Consider the following 20,008-nt stretch of genomic DNA (forward strand, 5'->3'; position numbering starts at 1 on the left):
TTTTTCACGAATATTTCGAAGAATTTAAACGCTACTGAGACCGGATATTTCGAAGATAATATTTATTCAACGATCGCTTATTTATTTCGAAGAAGAATCACGACTAATTCGAAGTCTCTTACTTAATTGAAAATATTTTTACAAGGGGGAGAAAAATTGTCGGTAAAATGAAAAATTTTCTTCTTTAACCATTTTCCTCGTGAACTGCTAAATACATATGCAATCCATAAATGAAAATAATATTAAAAACCCATTTTAATTACAGTATAACTTTATTACACATTTAACAATTTCTTGGTACACAATCAACGATTAAACAATTTTCATTCCTACATTTACAGTTGTGTAGCTCAAGATGAAACACGTTCAATGAATTAACGTTGTTTTCCGGAATTAACACAATTCTTGGCAGGTAAAAATGTGAAAACCCTACGAAAAAAAGCAAAATCATGCATAAGTATTCATCTTCGGTATTTATTTTATTATATGTATATTGTATACTTACATGTACCTCCATGAAATATCTAATGATTTACTTTACTGATCACAACATACGAGTCAGGCTCGATACTATCATGTACGTGGTAATGATTACTGCAATGACCGATGTACAGTTCAACATTTTGGACCAAAACTACCAGCTCGTTGTAATCATGGCGATTCAATTGATCTGTAAAAGAAAATCAATGAGATATCTCAAATTCGTACATCAATAATGTTCGCAACATACTATGAATTTTTCTGATGCACTTACTCAAAAAACTATGTAGCTTATTGTCTAAATCGAAAACCGACATCTTGGCTAAATTTACTGAAGAAAAAACTCTCATCATTACACATACATGAAATGGAATGAAAGTATGAAAGCAACTGGTTGTCAAACTAATCAGGGCTTGAAAACCATGAACAAAAACCGAAACAGAAACCCCCCCCCCCAAAAAAAAACGATTCTGCGGTGTCAGTGAGTGTAAGACGTGAGTCCTGAGTGAAAAAAAATAAAATATGAAAAAAAAATTGAATTGAAAAATTTTGAAAATTACATCAAGTTCATTAGCTATTATTGGCTGGCAATTTTTCATTAAGCTGGCTTTTGGCTATTGGCTAGCCAAAAGCCAATAGCCAGTAGCTGATTCAAGCAAATGGTATTTAAGCCGATAGCATAGCCAAAAGCCAGCTCAATGAAAAATTGTCAGCCAATAGCTAATAGCCAAAATCTAATGAACTTGAAGTGATTTTCAAAATTTTCAATTAATTTTTTTTTCTTATTTTTATTATTGGGAATTCAGGCTGCCAATGCCGTAACAATCTCGCAGAAAGCTCCAAAACCCTCCAAAAAGCTTCCAAAAGGCAACCGGGATGGTTTCCCGGAATCTTTATGGAAACTTTCAAGGAATATCGGAACATTCCCGGGTGCTTTTACATGCGTTGTGAGGCTTTTGCGAGAGCACCTAACCAGCGAAAGTACTCTTCATGGCGTGAAGGCAGTCGAGAGCGTACCGAACGCTGACCCGAATTTGAGCATCGCAGGCAACCTGTATTGGAAGTTTGGCACGAGATATATTATAAAAAAATAATTGTTTACCTATGTATGTAGGGAGCCGGATAACAGATCACCGAGCAAGCGTCTCCGGATTTCCGGGGAATCCGACAAAGAATAGTCCATCGCTTGCCCGGCCAACGTACGACGCATGTATTCTAGCACAAACACACCGCATTCGGAAACGCTATTCCCTTGATTGGGCTCGAACTGCAAAAGAAAATTTTTTATTACATATCGAATTTTTAAAAAAAGTAACCCCAATGATACGGACACTCTGTGTCCAGATAGATCACGTACTACATTTGCGGTAGTAATATGCATCGCCTTCTTCGACGTAACCTTACGCATGTTCTTCAAGAAGCAAACAATTTGCTTGTTGAGTCGCTGATAAAACTTTTCGTCTCTCGGTTTCTGGTCATTGCGCCAAATTTATTGTGACAAGCGCCCAATGGTTTCCGGGATCATTCACAAAATGATAGAATGAAAAATTGGTGGATCATAAAAAAAAAAATGTCGAAGGATTTTGACCAAATTCAGTGGAGAGCCTCTCATTTCGAGTAGAATGTCTCTCTGAAATGATTTCAACATCAGAGGTAACCCTTGGGGAGGAGAAATATGAGTCATTGAAGAGGGAGCATTTTTGAAAAAATCTCGTTTTTTTTCATCTCTGGTCCTATCTGACCTGTTTTGGGGAAAATGGTCCATTTTAAAAAAGTGCTATTCGAAATTCTACGTCAACTCGGCCCTTACCATCAAAATCTAAAACCACTTTTTGGTTCTTGGGTAAATTGGTGTTTTGAAAGTATTTTCTTCTCGGATATTACGTAGTGATTACGCCAAGCACGTCGAAAGATGTCATTCCTGAATTTTGGGAAATATTTTGGAATACGGTGGTGTCAATTTTTTGGTGATTATTGCGAATTTCAAGAAAATGTGAAGAATTTAATAAGTTTATAGCTATTTTTCTCGATTTTTTTTTTTTAAAATTGGCAATAATGGCCAAAAAATTGACACCACTGCGTTCCAAAATATCAACTAAGTTTCAGAAATGATAATAATTTTCTGATGTTTCGGCATAATTAATGCCAAATTATTTGGGAAGAAATTATTTTAAAATGATGAATTTACCCCAAATTGAACGATTTGCAAATTGATAAACCTGCTGTGTGAAAATTGGAATTTGGCCTTGAATTTTAATTGCAATAATAGCCTAAGTCGATGCAGAATCTCAAATTTCATCTTTTGGAACGGGGCCATTTTTTCCAAAACTGTTTGGGTAAACGCTACAGAGCGAAAGAACCACGCTTTTTTCGGGAATGGATCCTTTTTGAGGATCCAATTCGCTCTCCAGTGGCACCTCTTGAGCTAAAAAAAATTCCGAGTGGCATTCGTACTCAATACGAAGGTCTCCAGTGAATTTGATCAAAATCCTTAATTTTTTTTTTAGCGATCCAGCGTATTCCACGTACTTGTATATTGGTATTGTGATCGTATTCATCTTGATTGAAATTTGAAAGAATTTAAACGATCAATTAGCGAACATTTCACTTGAACAAATCATCATATCAAACACAATATACTTACGATTTTCAAAAGCTTGCCTATAACACCTCGTCTTCTCAATTCAGGTTGATTTTTCAGTAACGTAAGGTTCTCTCGCATTATACGTAAACTAGGAGACTGACCGGGACGACCATCTTCTTCCAATAAAGTAAATATGACGTTAACATTCTGGCAATGGTAATTAACCAGATCATTTAATTAATTACCTACTCATTTTATTCAAAAAAAATTGAGTTAATGAACATACTTTATTACCTATATACGAGGGTCGGTAGAAAAGTAAAGATCCCTATTTTTTTTCTCAATGAAGAATTCAGATAAAGTAAAAAACTAATATATTTTCAGAAACTACATTCTTTCAGCTATTTTTTGGCATAATTACTTGAGCGATTATCACATTTTGTCACATCTTGATGTGAGTTTTAAAATATATCGTCCATCCAATTTTCGTCCAACAAAGTAGTTCGCAGTATCATCCAATTTTTGAAATTTGACGACAACCCCAAACTGAAATTCATCCACAGTTGGCCTAGAGGCATGGATGTAAGGGTACAAGTGTTCAACATGTGCGTAAGTGGTGGTCTTTGCTCCATGAATGGGCCATAAAGTTGAAAGACGAAAAGGCACCCAGGTTTTCTGTTTGGGCTGGCAGATGCACTTGTGCTAAAATGGTCAGAAAGAACTTCAAAATCACTGTATCTGATTTGGATGGAGGGTGATTTACTGGTGAATTAGACGCGTTATTCGCACTTATTCGCCACATAGCGGGGAAAAATAGCAATAAAAAATTGTGTGCCTTATGGGGTTGGACGAAAATTGGATGGAGGAGATACATATTTTAAAACTCTCATCAAGATGTGACAAAATGTGTTAATCGCTTAAGTTATTATGTCAAAAAATAGCTGAAAGAATGTAGTTTCTGAAAATATGTATATTAGTTCCACCTTAGTGTCATCGTAAGAGATGACTTTCGACGTAAAATTCCTGCCTAAGATGATCGAGCCACGGACTTTTCCGGAAATTCGATATGGCTCGAAATCGGTGACGAAACAGTTGATGACGTGTTCATCATTCTCGTATCCAGGCATACCGGGATTAAGCGTCACTGGAAAGTTTACCGAGTAATTGCATTTGAGGCGGAAATCGTCTCTCCAGGGTACATAGATAACGATTGGTTTATCAAGAGGTTTTTTAACGACGAGTCCAGGGTTTGACCAGCCCATATAATCCACCACTTTCGAAGATACTATTGAATGAGGTAGCCGTGAGTTGTAAATAACTTCGAGATTTTGACCTCTGACCTTGCCGATGATGGTAGGTAAATGGCCAAGGTAGTGCACTGCGAGCATTGATATAAGACCAGATCGGTCCGTACAGGAATTTCGGCTCATTAAGGTGATTTTGCCAAGCGTGCACTTCGGTCATAATTCGCGGGATCTCGTAGGTCTGTCTAAAGGTAGGTATAATATGGATACAGATCCTCATCAATTCGAGCTCCAAATTCCGAGTCCAGCATCTAAAATGTGATCTTCGAGGTTTTTTCGCTTAAATTCATTGAAATCTGTTGATGGGGATTTGTCATTTTGATTGGAATTGTTTTGTTCTTGTTTATTTTGATCAGTTTGAGGTTGTTGATATTCCTTGAGAAATTTGTCAAGAAGATCTTTACGTATAATAAAAATCCATCATTATTTTTCGCAATGAACGCTTATCAAATTTTGAATGGAGCTTTGGGTCCTCACAGAGTTGTTCGAGCTGGAAAAAGTTGAGATAGGTTATTATCTGTCTTACATTGATGAATCCGTTATCGTCTTTATCTGCGACGATTCTCACCTCATACCCACTTTCCCAGCATAGATTTAAGTAATAATCATTGATCTCACCTAAACACACATTATGTAGATAATCTGGTTGAGAAGCAGAATGTAATGTTGAAGTTTGGTATCAGAGACAAAATGCCAAGTCCTTCAACTCCATTAACAGGTTTTCCAATGTTTAAACCTCGCCTGGAATCTGACATATGTTGCTTCCATGTTCTCAAAGAACCACATGCAGAAAGCAAAAGCGAAACTCTCTTGCAATCAGCTCGTCGCTGTATATCTTGGGAACATAGGGTTGTGGAAAATAACAAGGTATATTTCTCAACCAATAAAGTTATTCTGGCTGATCCGTTAAGAAATTTTATTTGTATCAAAGTAAAAAAAAATAGAAAAAAAAATCATTTTTGGAGAAGGTTGCTACGATCGTAGAGTAGCTTCCTTCGTTTGAGATCTACGTGAGGTCACCAACCATCATGTAGATCATTTTTTATTTCATTAATTTTCCTTACTCAGTGACACGCCCGTTCGTGTATGAGTTTTATAAAGAGAAGATTTTTTACCTTTGAGAAATACTTCTCAGCCAGTTACTCAGGAATGACACCGTCATTCGCTGAGTTTGTAGCTTTTTCAGTTTATAGAAAAGCTACCTGGCTGAGAAGTGGATCCCAAAGGTAAATTTAACCATCTATGTTCCGCGGCGAATGCTTTCTACATGAAAAAAGAGAAAATGAACGATGTTACGATAAAATAGAAATGGAATAGTATCTAGTTTAGATTTTCACGCTGTATTATACGATGCCGGCACTACCATCATCGTGTGGTACTTTGCACTACACTTCTGAAAACTACGATATGTTGGTTGTGTTTGATCTGACAAACTATCTTCGCTTTACCTAATTGCAGAAAGACAAAGATATGATTATAGGCTGATGGTTATTTGCTCTCGTCACTAAATCCTGCTTTCAGCTTTTCACTCACTTTTAAGGTCTTTTTCAAATTCGTATTTTATATTCATCTCTTCCATTGTCTCTTTCGGTATTATACTTATTTTCGCTGTTGAAAATAAAGCACATTCAATGCATCAAATTTCTATAGAAACTCTTGATTGATGATTTTTCTACTTTACTTTTATAAGAGGTTGTTACTTACGGATAAATTTTTCAGCATACGCTTCTAAATTAATTGATGTTTTAATCTTTGATACTAGAGACATCTTTCAAATAACTTGATTATTTTACAGAAAGAAATACTCGAACACTTCACGTTATTCGCAAAAAATCGTATTAAAAACACAAAATAATTCGCAACTGACGAAATTTAGAAGTGTGTTTTGATAAAAAAGTTTATCAGTTTTGTTTTTGCGAAACTGGTTCTATTGGGGGTGCGCGAAGTTCAAGCTTTTGATTGGCCGTGATCGTTTCGGATCAGTGACGTTTTGCACTGCCGAAGATGCATTTTTTGCAAAAAATTTCATTTTTTAATTTTTTCAATTTTGAATTTCCGAAAATGAATTTTTTAAATTTTTCTAGGGTCACTAAATGAGTTATCAGCATATTCAAGCACATGCTTGTTGCTGCTTAAAAATAATACAGAACCTCTGAACGGAGTCTCGATCCTCGGAGAGACGAGTAGTGTGCTGTAGGATCTATAGGGGCGCTCCGAAGGATCGCACCTACTTGCAGTGATTTATCGATCTGAGAATGTTTTCATTCTGAAACTTGCTATTCTGTATGGAAAATTTATAGGTTTGGAAAGTCGGATTTTGAGAAATGAAAAACAAATTGCATAGAAAAACAGCGAATTCGAACAGAATTTCGCCTGAATTGCTTACTGATTTGTCCAAAAACTTGAAAAATAGGGGAAAATCGAGAATATTCCGAAATAAATGCCTTAAAATGGGGGGGGGGGATGTGTTCAAGATACTCAAAAATTGATTAAAAAACTGCTGACATCGAATGAGATTTAGCGAAAATTACACGAGATGTTTGAAAAATCACTAAACATAACAGAAAAATTGATAAAATTTCAGTGAAGCTGAACAAATGTCGACAATGACAAACTGAAAACATCCAGTAATTGTCACAAAACCCAGCAAGCCTTTTTTTACTGGTGGAAAGCCTTTACAATTTGAACTTGGAACAAAAAGGATATGAAGGAAATTGTATTCCAAGTATAGTAACTGGGAATCTGTTACTCGTTACTCCTATAAATTAATGTTTTCGCGAATTCATCGTCAGAATGAATAATATTAAGTATTTAGGGCTTGAAAGATCGAATACTACTTACGAATGTGGTACCTAAAGGACTCGGCGTTATTCGCTGAAAATTAAAGCCACAATTGAGAGGTGTGCGCTGTTCAGCAACGAATCATCGTCCACAGCCACTTTCAATATGAACTCACAAATTTTATTCAATTTATCCAAAAAAAAAAAAAAAAATGATACATATAATGATCATAATTGATCCTTCAACCCCGGGTTGTGAATAAGTCCCTTTTGTCCTTTCTTTCAGCGGATTTATTTCGGAATCTGCATTTTTCTTTTTTAACTGCAGGTACTCTGTAAACATATATGAATAATACGCGGACCACAGTCTATATAATTAATATTTAAATAAAATTAAAATTAATTGAGACGAAGAGAGAAGACAAAGTCGAGACTAGGCAAGACCCTATTCTATTTAAGGAGGCGTTTTCAGGCTCATCAGTCACTTTATCCTATTTGTTCAAGTGACGTTTATTTTCTCTAATTATATGGCCCAGTTGATTAACATCTTCGAGTGCGTATACATTGATGAACTTTTCGCTGATTATGCCTTTCTCCTTTAAGGAAATAACTCAATTTTTGACAAAAACTAAGTCGTTCTTTTTCAGTCGCACAGGTTTATGGTACTTATTGAAGTATTCAATTTTTCGATCTCGATCTTTACGTTGATTTTTGCAATCCATAAGTAAAAATGATATTGAAAACCCATTTTAATTATCTTGATTAGGGTGGATCGCGAAAAAAAAGATATGCCGAAGGATTTTGACCAAATTCAGTGGAAACCCTCATTTCGAGTTGAACGCCTCTCTGAAAATTTCAGAGGTAACCCTAGGAAGGGAAATATGAGTCATTGAAGAGGGAGCATTTCTGAAAAAATCGCAATTTTTTTCATCTCTAGTCCTATTTAACTTGTTTTGGGAAAAATGGTCCAGTTTCAAAATGTGATATTCGGTATTCTACGTCAACCCAGCCCTTACCATCAAAATCTAAAACCACTTTTTGGGTCTTGGGTGAATTGGTGTTTTGAAAATATTTTCTTCTCAAATATTACGTATCGATTATGCCAACTACGTCGGAAGATTTCATTCCTGAATTTTAGGAAATATTTTGGAATACTACGGTATAGATTTTTCAGTCAGTATTGCGAATTTCAAAAAAACATTAAGAATTTTACATGTTTTTAACTACCGATTTTTCTTGTTTTTTCTTGTTTTTTTTTTGTTTTTTTTTGAAATTGGCAATAATGGCCAGTCAATTGACACCACTGCGTTCCAAAAAATTAATTTTCTTCTTGAATATTAGGTATTGATTATGCCAACCACGTCAGAAGATGTCATTCCTGAATTTTGGGAAATATTTTGGAATACTGTGGTGTCGATTTTTCTGTAATTATTGCTGTTTTCAAGTAAACATGAAGAATTTTCAATACGTTTTTGACCATTTTTCTAGATTTTTTTTAATGGCCAAAAAATTGACCGCATTGCATTTCAAAATATTAACTCTGTTTCAAAAACGATATCTTCTGATGTTCCAGCATAAATGATGCGAAATATTTGGCAAGAAAAGTTTTTTAATAGATGAATTTACCCCAAGATGAACGATTCGCGAATTGACTGACAACTGCTGTGTGGAACTCTGAGTATGACCTTGAATTTTAATTGCAATAGTAGCCTAGGTCGATGCAGAATCTCAAATGTCATCTTTTGGAACAGGACAATTTCTTACAAAACAGTTTCAGTACAAGCTAGAGCGAAAAAACCATGATTTTTTCGGAAATCACTCATTTTTGAGGATCCGATTCGAATTCCCTCTCCAGTGGTACCTCTTGAGCTAAACAGAATTCCGATTGATTTCGAACTCAATACGAAGGTCTACAGTGAACTTGATCAAAATCCTTTCAATTTTTTTTTTTAGCGATCCACCATATTCCACGTAGATTGGTATTGGTGCGATTGGTGAATAAAGAATAAACTGAAATTATAATTGAGGATGACAAAAGCAAATTGGGCTATTGTAGGTGTTGAAAAAAAAATCTATTGTTTCTGGGATTATGAAGAAATTAACTATTGCAAAAAAAAAATCGAGTTAGTTACATAGTGAATAATTTAAAGTTCGACACCATCGAATTTTGTGAAAATTATACAATCCTAGGTTCCGTCCCTGCTCTCAACGCGCTGTTGGAGTGGGTTTTTAAGAAAAAAGAATACAATTTATTTCTGACGACACCATCGTTAGAAAAAAAAATTAAAAATTTCGAGAAAAAATACAAGAAAGGAAAAGATACGCGGCGCAATACATTTTTTCTACTTACTAGCGGGAATTTGGAAGAAAAAATTACAAAAAAAAATCAAAAAAAAAAAATTTAGTTTTGTATAGTGCGCTTGACATCGATCAAATTTGGATTGTAAAATTTTATGCCAAAGTGCCAAGAATTTGTTGCATTTTGGATCGATGCAAGTTTTTGAGCAAAATCAATTTTCTAAGATTTTTATTTCTAGATCACGAAGCCAAAAAATGAAAACGGTTGACTGAAACTGAAAAGATGGAAAATTTAGGTGTTCGAGTTATTTTATTTTCAGTCAGTCCTTTGTTGATCTAGAAATTTTGATTTTTCAAAAAAAATTTCAATTTGTTTCGAAGTTGAAAAAAAATAGAAAAGAAAAGTATTTTTGGGAAGGTTGCTATACGGTCATGAAGTAGCTTCCTTTGTTTGAGATCTACGTGAGGTCACCAACCATCACGTAGATCATTTTTTGTTCGATCAATTTTCATTACTCAGTGACACGCCCGTTCGTGTATGAGTTTACCTTTTTGAAATATTAATTAAAGTAATTAATACTTCTTTACCTTTGAGAAATACCTCCCAGCCAGTTACTCAGGAATGACACCGTCATTCACTGAGTTTGTAGTTTTTCAACTTACTGAAAAGCTACCTGACTGTGAAATAGATCTCAAAGGCAAAGGTAACAATTTTATACGCAAGGAATAGTTTTAGCGATATGATACAAAGAAAATTGAAACGAAATTGGAGAACGAAAAACAGCTAATTCGAATCTACAGCTACGAAGAAGGCACCACCGTCATCGTATATATTAGTATGTAGGCGATACTACATTTTCGATTCTGAATATAATCGTACGATACCCATTTCTGATTTGATAAATCATTTCAGATTTGCCTAGTTACAGAAAAACAGACAAAAATATGGTTATAATTTACTGAGTAACTGTTATCACGAACTCCTACTTTCATCCTTTCACTCACTTTTCATATCTTTCACGAGCTCATATTTCGTAGAGAATCTTTCGAGCATTTCTTTTGAAATGATCTCCGTCTTTGCTAAAGAAAAGTAAAGGGTGTTCGTTGAGAATGTTCGAAATCCTTAGCCAACTTAATTTACCTAAGAAGAATTGGAAAATACACTTGTACTTACGAAGAAAGCGGTTTAGCGTAGATATTAGAATCCATGGACATCTTAACTTGCGATACTAATGACATTTTATTCAATAAGTAATTTCACGAAGCAGTAAATCAAGCGTCCTAGCTCGACGAGGATATTCGACGGGTCAACCTGTCAACACAAGGTCGTATTACACAAGGGTGGATCGCGAAAAAAAAAAAAGTCGAAAGATTTTGACCAAATTCAGTGGAAAGGTTCATTTCGAGTTGCATACCTCTCAGAATGAATTACAATTTCAGAGGTAATTTTGGGAGGGGAAATATAAGTCATTCAAAAGAGAGCATTTTTGAAGGAAAAAAAAAACGTTTTTCTTTTCATTTCTGATCGTATCTAACTTGTTTTGGGTAAAATAGTCCGGTTTCAAAATGTGGTATTTGAAATTCTACGTCAATCTGGGCATTGTCCATCAAAATCCAAAACCTTTTTTGGGTTCTCGAGTAAATTGGTGTTTTGGAAATATTTTCTTCTCGAATATTACGCATTGATTATGCCAAACACGTCGGAAGATGTCATTCCTGAATTTTGGGAAATATTTTGGAATTCTGTGGTGTCGATTTTTCTGTCATTATTGCTGATTTCAAGAATACATGAAGAATTTTTAATAAGTATGGGCCTCTGACACGCTGGGGCACTTCGTGTAATCGGTATGCATACGCTTGTAGGTAATTACCGTAAGTTTTGCCGCGATTTCCCAATATATGGGCCCATTATGGAACACGGCGTACCGTGTAATAAGTTTCGGTGGTACATTTTTTAAACCATTTTTCTCAATTTTTTTTTGAAATTGAAAATAATGGCCAAAAAATTGACACACCTGCTTTCTAAAATATCAACTCGGTTTCAAAAACGATATCTTTCGATGTTTCGGCATTAATGATGCGAAATGCACTTGGGAAGATTTGTGAATTGACAACTGTTGTGTGGAACATCGAATGGGGCCTTGAATGTTGATAGCAATAGCCTAAGTCGACGCAGAATCACAAATGTTATCTTTTGGAATGGGTCCATTTTTTCCGAAACAGTTTGAGCACGACCTCGAGCGAAAAAACCACGACTTTTTTTTTGGAAATGGCTCCTTTTTGAGGATTCAATACGAAGGTCTCCAATTAATTTGTGTCGAAATCCTTTCAATTTTTTTTTTTAGCGATCTACCTTATTCCACGTTGATTGGTATTGATCTGATTGAAGATATGTGATCGAATTGGGTGAACATGGATATGCTTGCAGACGGCAAAGAAAGCTTTATTCTGTGAACAAATAATACAATACATTGAAAGGAGTTAGATTATTGAGGCCGTTGACGAGATATAATCTATATAATTAATATTGAATTAAAATTAAAATTAATTGAGATGAAGAGAGAAGACAAAGACGAGACTAGGCAAGACCCTATTCTATTTAAGGAGACGTTTTCAGGCTCATCAGTCACTTTATCGTATTTTTTCAAGTGACGTATATCTTCTCTAATTATATGGCCAGGTTGATTAACATCTTCGAGTTCGTATACATTGATGAACTTTTCGCTGATTATTTAATACGGGTCTTTCTACTGATTGGCAAGTTTAGGGGAGATGCCTTTCTCCTTCGAGGAAATAACTCGATTTTTGACGAAGACTAGGTCGTTGTTTTTCAGTCGCACAGGTTTATGGTACTTTTATTGAAGTATTCAATTTTTCGATCTCGATCTTTACGTTGATTTTCGAAGATGATTTAATCGATATTGTAAGTTATAAATACGTACTTGAAAAATAAAAAAATAATCTTACCTGTTTTGTTGACAAGTTGACGGACTATATCCACTGCATATGTTGTCCATTTACTTGTACATGTTTTTTACCTTGTTCTGATATGTTTCTCAAACATATTGTAGGTCGCTGCAATATTTTTGCAGGTTTATTTCTCCGTGTCTAAAAGGAACCTATTATTGGGAGGTAAAAGGAGAAATTACATGTATCAGTCGGAGGTTGAATAATAGAAAAAAATAAATAAAAATAAAAATACAATACTAATATGTAATATAGATTTCGTAGTATGGAATATTATTCTGCCTTTTCTTTTCCCTTAGCTGCTCCATCTGTTAGTACCTTAGTTTTGATAAGATCATAGCCCCAGTAGGCCAAAACGAGGAGCGCAAACAACTTCGTCGGCATTTTTCCTGTCAGTCGGGTTGAATGACCACTTGGGTATGGCCGGCGGATTTCCACTTTCCACCATCCCCGAGTGCCAGCGTTTCCGTTGTTTGTTTTCGGCATCTAAGAGAAATCAAAACAAAAAGAGGGAGGGGGAGGAATTGATATTTTTCGTCATTTTGTATGAAATGATTTTGTTTTAACTTTGTGGTTCCAACAAAGTTTTTCATTCCCTATCAATTTCGTTTATTGAAAGGTAATGAATTTTGAGTTCAAAAGTTTTTCTGTATTGTGTCCAGATGGTCACCCCCGGAAGCAATTTCATGTTCCCCAATTGACAGAAGGACATACTCTGGGACGAACGGCATCAAGTATTGTAAGTTTTCACCGTCGACCGTATATAATGGACGAATAATTCAACGGTGAAAAAAAGACAAAATGTGACGGCTAGATTTTGGATGCAGAATCCAGGAAACCTTCTGCTCATGCGTCAAACATGACGCTTACGGTGCTGGTGGAGAGAGAGACGGTTTACTGGTTGAACGTGGGTTGAACGAGTGAACCGTCTCTCTCTCCACCAGCACCGTAAGCGTCATGTTTGGCGCATGAGCAGAAGGTTTCCTGGATTCTGCATCCAAAATCTAGCCGTCATTTCCTGCGATTTGAATTATTCGTCCATTATATACGGTCGACGGTTTTCACCTAAGCGTTCGGCAGCGATGCATTCGCGATTAAACGAGCTTTCTAAAAGTGCTAGACGGAGTTTAGCTAAGTGGGCCGTCTGCTGCAAGTAAACCATTGTTAAATGAGGCATAATCTGTTGTCGACAAATCTCCCGACGCCGCACAGTGGGCCAGGGGAGCAAAAAAAGCGCGCATGACCTGTTTCAATGATATAATGAGGCTCCTGAAGTCTAAAAATTACTATTTCGAAGCATTTTTCAACGCAGAATTCAAATTTTTGGTCATTTTTTTCCCAAGAACCACAGTGGAGGGAGTACTCCATTGAGATTTTGAAAAAAATCTGAAAATTTCGAGTGATGTATCGAAATCTTGGGCTTTTGAGCTGAATAAACCATAAATGGAACCATTTTTTCATTTTGACCCCCAGGGGAGGGGGTAGCGCATTGATACTTTGAAAAAAATCGTAAATTTTCGAGTGAGGTATCGAAATCTTGGGGTTTTGAGCTGAAAAAACCAAAAATGGAACCATTTTTTCATTTTGACCCCTAGGGGAGGGGGTAGCGCATTGATACTTTGAAAAAATCGGAAATTTTCGAGTGGGGTATCGAAATCTTGGGTTTTTGACCTGAAAAATTCAAAAATAGAACCATTTTTCAATTTTGACCCTTAGGGTGAAAGTACTACATTGCAATTTTGAAAATAATCAATATAATTGGAGTGGAGTATCAAAAGCATAAGTTTTTGAGCTGAAAAACTTTCGACCCACAGGGGGAGGGTACTGCATTAATATTTTGAAAAAACGGGAATTTTCGAGTGGAGTATCAAAATTTAGTTTTTTTGGTCAGAAAAACTCGGAAATGCAGTAATTTTTTCATTTTTATCCATTAATAGCAGTGGTATTGAATTAAAATTTTTGATTGGGTTATACAATACAGTCTATTTTGTTTGCCTGAAAACTGGAAGACAATATTAATATGAACATAATTCAAGTAGGTATGTACGATGTAGGTTGATCATATATATTTTTTCGAAATTTTGAACATGTGCTTACTGTTTAAACACCACAATATTCTTCATTTTATTTACGGTCCTCTTAGCTTTCCTCTTCACTTTCCTCTTCATTTTCCTTTTTTCATTTTCTTCCTCATTCTCTTCTTCAGTTTCCTCTTTGTTTGTAACATCATCGTTTTTTCTGTTTTTCTTTTCGCATTCGAAGAACTTCATCTGGTATTTTTTTTTTTTTTTTTTTTTTTTTGTGGAATGGAGCAGGTTCCATGAGACTGCGGATCAACGGATCTGAAAAAACTAGAAATCGATTCATCACATCCTTCATCGTGTTGATCCGCTTGTCTTTCCGAGTTAAAAAAATTGAAAAATTTTGAACAGTCTACAAAAAAAGAAAAAGAACAACAGGCTACCTACTTCATTCTCGATTCGGCTTAAATTTTTTTCATATTTTTCACAAAACCTGAATCCTTGGGTAAAACTGACCACCATTCACAAAAACCAAATTGAAGAGCCAAAGACAATACTCAAACTTGAAAAATCTGGCGCAAGTTCCCCCTCGCTCGTGCTACTATATTCATACATATCACAAATCAAATTCTTGAGTTTACAATTTTGAAAAACTTCATTTTTTAAAAATTGATAAGAAATGCGCAAAATTTTCAATAATTTGATTTGTGATGTGTATATTAGGTACAGAAGTACGAGCGAGGGGAACTTGCACAAGATTTTTGGAGTTTGATGATTTTCTTTGGCTCCTCAAAACGGTTTTTGTGAGTGGTGATCAGTTTTATGCAAGGATTTGGATTTTGTGAGAAACATGAAAAAAATTTAAGCCGAATCGAGAATGATGTTTTGTTCTTTTTTTTGTCAACTCTTCAAAAATTTTTAATTTTTTAAAAATAACTATTTTTCTTATTTTTCACAATTTTTTAGGGCATTTGTCACAAAAAATTTTTGAATAGCAGAATGAATCATTCAAATTATTTTCATCACGATTGTTTTTCTGTTTTTGAATTTCTGCACTTGGGAAACTTTCACGTTTTCACAACTTCGATTTGTCATATTAATCATCTAAACTTGATGTTTTGGTGAACATTTTAATGTTTCAAAAATCTGATGGAGACTCCAGGAATTTTCGAAAAGTCGCTGGAGACTCCAAACGACTTGAAATCCTCCTGCAGTCGACTTTGTTGCGTATTGAAATTAGTTTGCAGAATGAAGTTTGGCTTTCCCAACTCCATTTGATGAAATTTTGCAGGGATTTCAAGTTTCAAAAATTTGCTGGAGGCTCCAAAACTACTTGAAAAGGTTTGAAATTCCAGAAAAGTTTGCTCTGCGGAATATCCCCGCACATACTGATCAACACTAACCCAATTTCAATTTTATACGTCAATTTGGTAAAATTTTGATTTCTCTCATTTTTGGCTCAAATTTGAATTTTTAATGATCATCTCATCATGTCACAAAAAGTTGAATTCAAATTCATCGGGTAATCCGTGGGTTAGGAAAAAAATCATCAAACATGTGGAAAGAATGCGACGTATTTTTGTAATCAAGCTATATGACATTCCAGGGAATGAGTGATGAAAACGGTTTGAAAATTTAAAAAGTACATACTTTTTTGCTCTGACATGATCATTTACTTCAACTTAATATCACCACTATAACTCAATTAATAGCAGTTTTCAGCCCAAAAAAATTTATCAATAGGCAGGCAAACCAGTGTGACATTCAGCGTGCATACAGATCAGGTGTGGGGGTATAACAACCCTACAGGTAGTGTTTTAACACCTCAAATGTGTCTGGAAACCGATTAGCCAGACAGTTTGTCGCCAGCTGAATTGTTTTTTTTTTGCCCAATGCGCGCTTTTTTCGCTTTCCTGGCCCACTGTGCGCCGTCACGTAGGAAGCCATCGTGGTTTCGTTTACCAATTCGGCCGAAAGTATCACAATTGGTCAGGATGATGGTTCACCCACTCTGGATCTACTTGCTTATCCAGAAAAGCCTTGTACAAGTATTGCACCGGAGTAACTCTGTAGTTCTTACTTAGGTATGTAGATTCTTGCATTATTTTCATCTTCGTGTTCAATACATTCATCACTACCATTCTTTAGGAAATTGATTATGGCATGAACTTCGCGAATTGTCTTAAACTTGGACAAAAATTATAACAAACGTTTCTTTTCCATTTCATTGTTCGGCCGCCCAGAGAAACCCTGCAGTTGGTCGACGTATTTGCCCAAAAAAGATTTTCGCGTATTACTAATGCATTTTGAAATTGAGCTCTTCAGGGTCCTGGCTGGATCGCTTTGGGACGATATACGTGATCCGGACGTAGAGTTGGCGGTATTGTTGATAGCTTGATCTCTTAGTAATGGAAATATTCGGTCCACTTTCTCGGCATCTTCTGTTGAATATGACTGTACATTCCTTCGATGGTATTCCAAAATTCTATTATATCAAAGAAGGATATAATTTCCAGGAGTTTGATAAGATTTTTGGCGATAACCACATACGCATCGTTCGTAGATCGCCCCTGGTCAATCACTTCTTATGTCATTCCATCTACTTTTTCAATTATAATTATCATTTGGGAAAAATAAGCCCTGTACGCAGACGCACAATAAATAGTCGGATTGGTAGATTTGCCATCAATTGGTTCGGATAATAAATTTTTGACAACATCTTCGATAAACTGAGACTCTTCTTTGATGTTGCTTCTCTTTGGATTTGAACATATGTGTTGTAGTGTTGTTGTGGCCAATATAAAATTTTAAACATTCTTCAGTGTTCGCTCTGCGCGAAACGACTTTTGATAAGTTATGACTGAAAATGAAATAGTTTTTTTATTGCTTCTCATCCAATTGTGGAATTCTTTGGACGTCAAAGTGAGCATATATATCAATCGTATGATTAGAAACCAGTCGTCTACTTTGTTAGTGAGCTGGACGCAATTATTCAACTCATTGTGAACAGTGAGATTTCACGTTGTGAGAACTTCGAGTATAACGAGAACAAACGAACAACGAGATAATTAATATTGATATTTTAATTAAACAATACATCCGTATGCATTAAACAACTTAAAGCAAGTGCGGCAAAGTCTTACACGGTAGAACGTAGCTTGAACAGCGGCAGGGCCGTGTTACATGGGTGGAGTGATACACGATGTTGAGGAGCGCCATAGCGCAGCCTTAACTTTAATCTCCGAGTAAACCATATCGTCTCATCAGGAGTCAGGACCGATGTTAGGAGGTCGGCTTTTTCTCAGTTTTTTAGAAATATCTCGTTTTGCCAGGTCCATTTTCTTTTTGAATGCTTTTTCGTCATCTCTGAGTGGCTTATCTTCGAACACTTCAAATCTCTCTGATTCTATGGACACATCTGCAGTTTTTCGTGTCGTGACAGATCCGCTGAGGTTGAAGAATCTGAGTCATGGTGCAACTGTTGACTTTTCTGGAGTAGGCTCTTTTTTTACTTCACTGCACAAAGATCTAACAGTTTCAATTTTTAAACCGAGTTCAGGTACTTTTTTACTCGTCTCTGTTTCTTCAAGATCAACAATTTCTCCCTCCTCCATTTCGTATCTTGTTGGAGCGTAGAGGTCCAGAAGTGTTGGAATCGAGGTCAGATTCTTAAATTCCAATTTCGCTATGTGGTTGCATACATACATGTAGGAGGTAATAGGTAGTTTCTCGTTCTTTCTCTTCCTTCAAATGACAGATTGGACACATCACCGATTTTCACCCAATTCCATATTTGCCAAACACCTTATTAATTTCCATCTTTATTATTTTAATGAAACGCGTTAGGATGGCGGGCACAAGCGAAATCCAAAAGACGGAGAGGCGCGGAGTTATTTGAAGATTTAGTTTACGTAATCTCTGATTGAAATCAAATCGTAGTTTGAGCACTTCAGCCATTCATTCAATACCAAAATATTGTGTCGTTAAACGGTTCCTTTTCTTCCGTTTCACGCTTCTCTGATTCCTGGCTGCTGTGTGCTGTTTTCAATTCGTACCAGGTGTCTGTCACGTGAGAACAATCTGACTCCCAGTTGGTCTGATCTTCAGAATAATATATCTCAAGACTCCTCGCTGGAGCTCAGGTAAAAATCTCTTCTGGCTTCCAAACGTACTGCTTCTCAATATTACTTTGGATGACTGTGCTGTATGCTTCCTCCAAAAAGTACAGTTTGATCCCAAAACTGGGTAGGTGCGAAGTACATACTATAATTCATCACTTTTTCTTTTTCCGACGTCTTTTCTGATGTCATCTGTGCATTTAAAAATGGATTTCGTCCCAATGCTCTTGATGCATCTTTATCATAGTTAGTAGCGTTTCGAGTAATTCCATAACAAATTCCATCTCCCAGGTATATACATTTTGTAGTTGAATTAGGTAATCATTTTCTAATCTGCCTCTTCGTAGCAATAATAGGCAGAAAAGAGTTTTCCAAAGTTGGAAATTTTGCCTATCCTAGAAAAATGAAGATTCCATTTTGTTGAGCTATGAGCTCCTCTTTTTGCAGGCATCTTGATTCGTTTTCTCTAGTTTGCATTAAATATAATATGTACATTGTACATGTATAAATGGTATTAATTCACAAGGTACTTACATTTCTTTTTAATCTGGACGTTTTAAACGAATTTTATTTCAACTTGCACGTTCTAATTTTCTTAACCACACACTTAACACAGCCCACCTATATGATCAAATAATTTAATCATAATAAAATTTATTAAAATTCAAAGAAACATAAAAAAATTCAATTTTTGAGATTCCGATTTTCTGGAACCTGATGGAACGGATTAAAAGCTTCAGTATGTTTTACAACTCTGAAAGCTATTTCTGGATGAATTGATGAATTACAATAGTAATTTTCGGTGGAATCTCTGTAACATGGATCTGCTTGATCAATTACCTACTCGAATGACTAGCCGAAGTCTATGATGTGTGGGTCAAGTTTTAGGAGCTCATTTCGAAGCCATCTATGGTATTTATTTTTGCAGGTATGATCGGATAGCATTGGGGAGGAAATATTCTATAGAATTGAAATATCCCCGGGTCCTTGGCATGGCTTAGTAGGTAGGAAACGAGCTGTTTGATGTTAAAACAGGCTCTTTTACGGGTTTCTTTGATCAAATTTGTGATTTCCCATCTATATTACAATTCTTGGCGGAATCAACTAAAACATACTCGAAGAGAACGAACAGAACGAACCACATCTGAGATGTTTTATTAAGCAAGCACAGTACAATACTGATTCAATATTTTAAAACTAACAAGGGAACTACCTGAACCGGCAGAAACAAAAATGAACGAATCAAAGCTAGATCGAAAGGGGACCACCTCAGGACCCCAAATCCAAAATTTCAAGTGCTGAAGTTGATTTCTCGATTTTTGGTGAATTTTTGAAAATTGAAAAATCCAAAAAATTATCAATTAATACCAAAAATAGAAAATATTGATGAAAATTGACATTTTCTCGGGAAGTGGTTCAGATGGCATCCCGAACTCATTTACAACTATCGAAATTC

At 35.7% G+C, this 20,008-nt stretch overlaps 1 long non-coding RNA gene across 2 annotated transcripts; it reads right to left on the reverse strand.

Annotated features, from left to right (window-relative positions):
• Positions 1 to 1,419: 1,419 nt before the first annotated feature.
• LOC135834815 (uncharacterized) lies at positions 1,420 to 6,284 on the reverse strand. Of its 2 annotated transcripts, XR_010556773.1 has the most exons (4): positions 5,902 to 6,284; positions 3,359 to 5,816; positions 1,838 to 3,271; positions 1,420 to 1,747 (listed from the first exon to the last, which is right to left on the reverse strand). It is a non-coding gene; the product is annotated as an uncharacterized LOC135834815 (long non-coding RNA). The 2 variants fall into 2 exon arrangements; XR_010556772.1 differs by having other exon boundaries at positions 1,420 to 3,271.
• Positions 6,285 to 20,008: the final 13,724 nt, after the last annotated feature.

This window comes from Planococcus citri, chromosome 2, assembly GCF_950023065.1.
Source record: "Planococcus citri chromosome 2, ihPlaCitr1.1, whole genome shotgun sequence".
Taxonomy (NCBI): Eukaryota; Metazoa; Arthropoda; class Insecta; order Hemiptera; family Pseudococcidae; genus Planococcus; species Planococcus citri.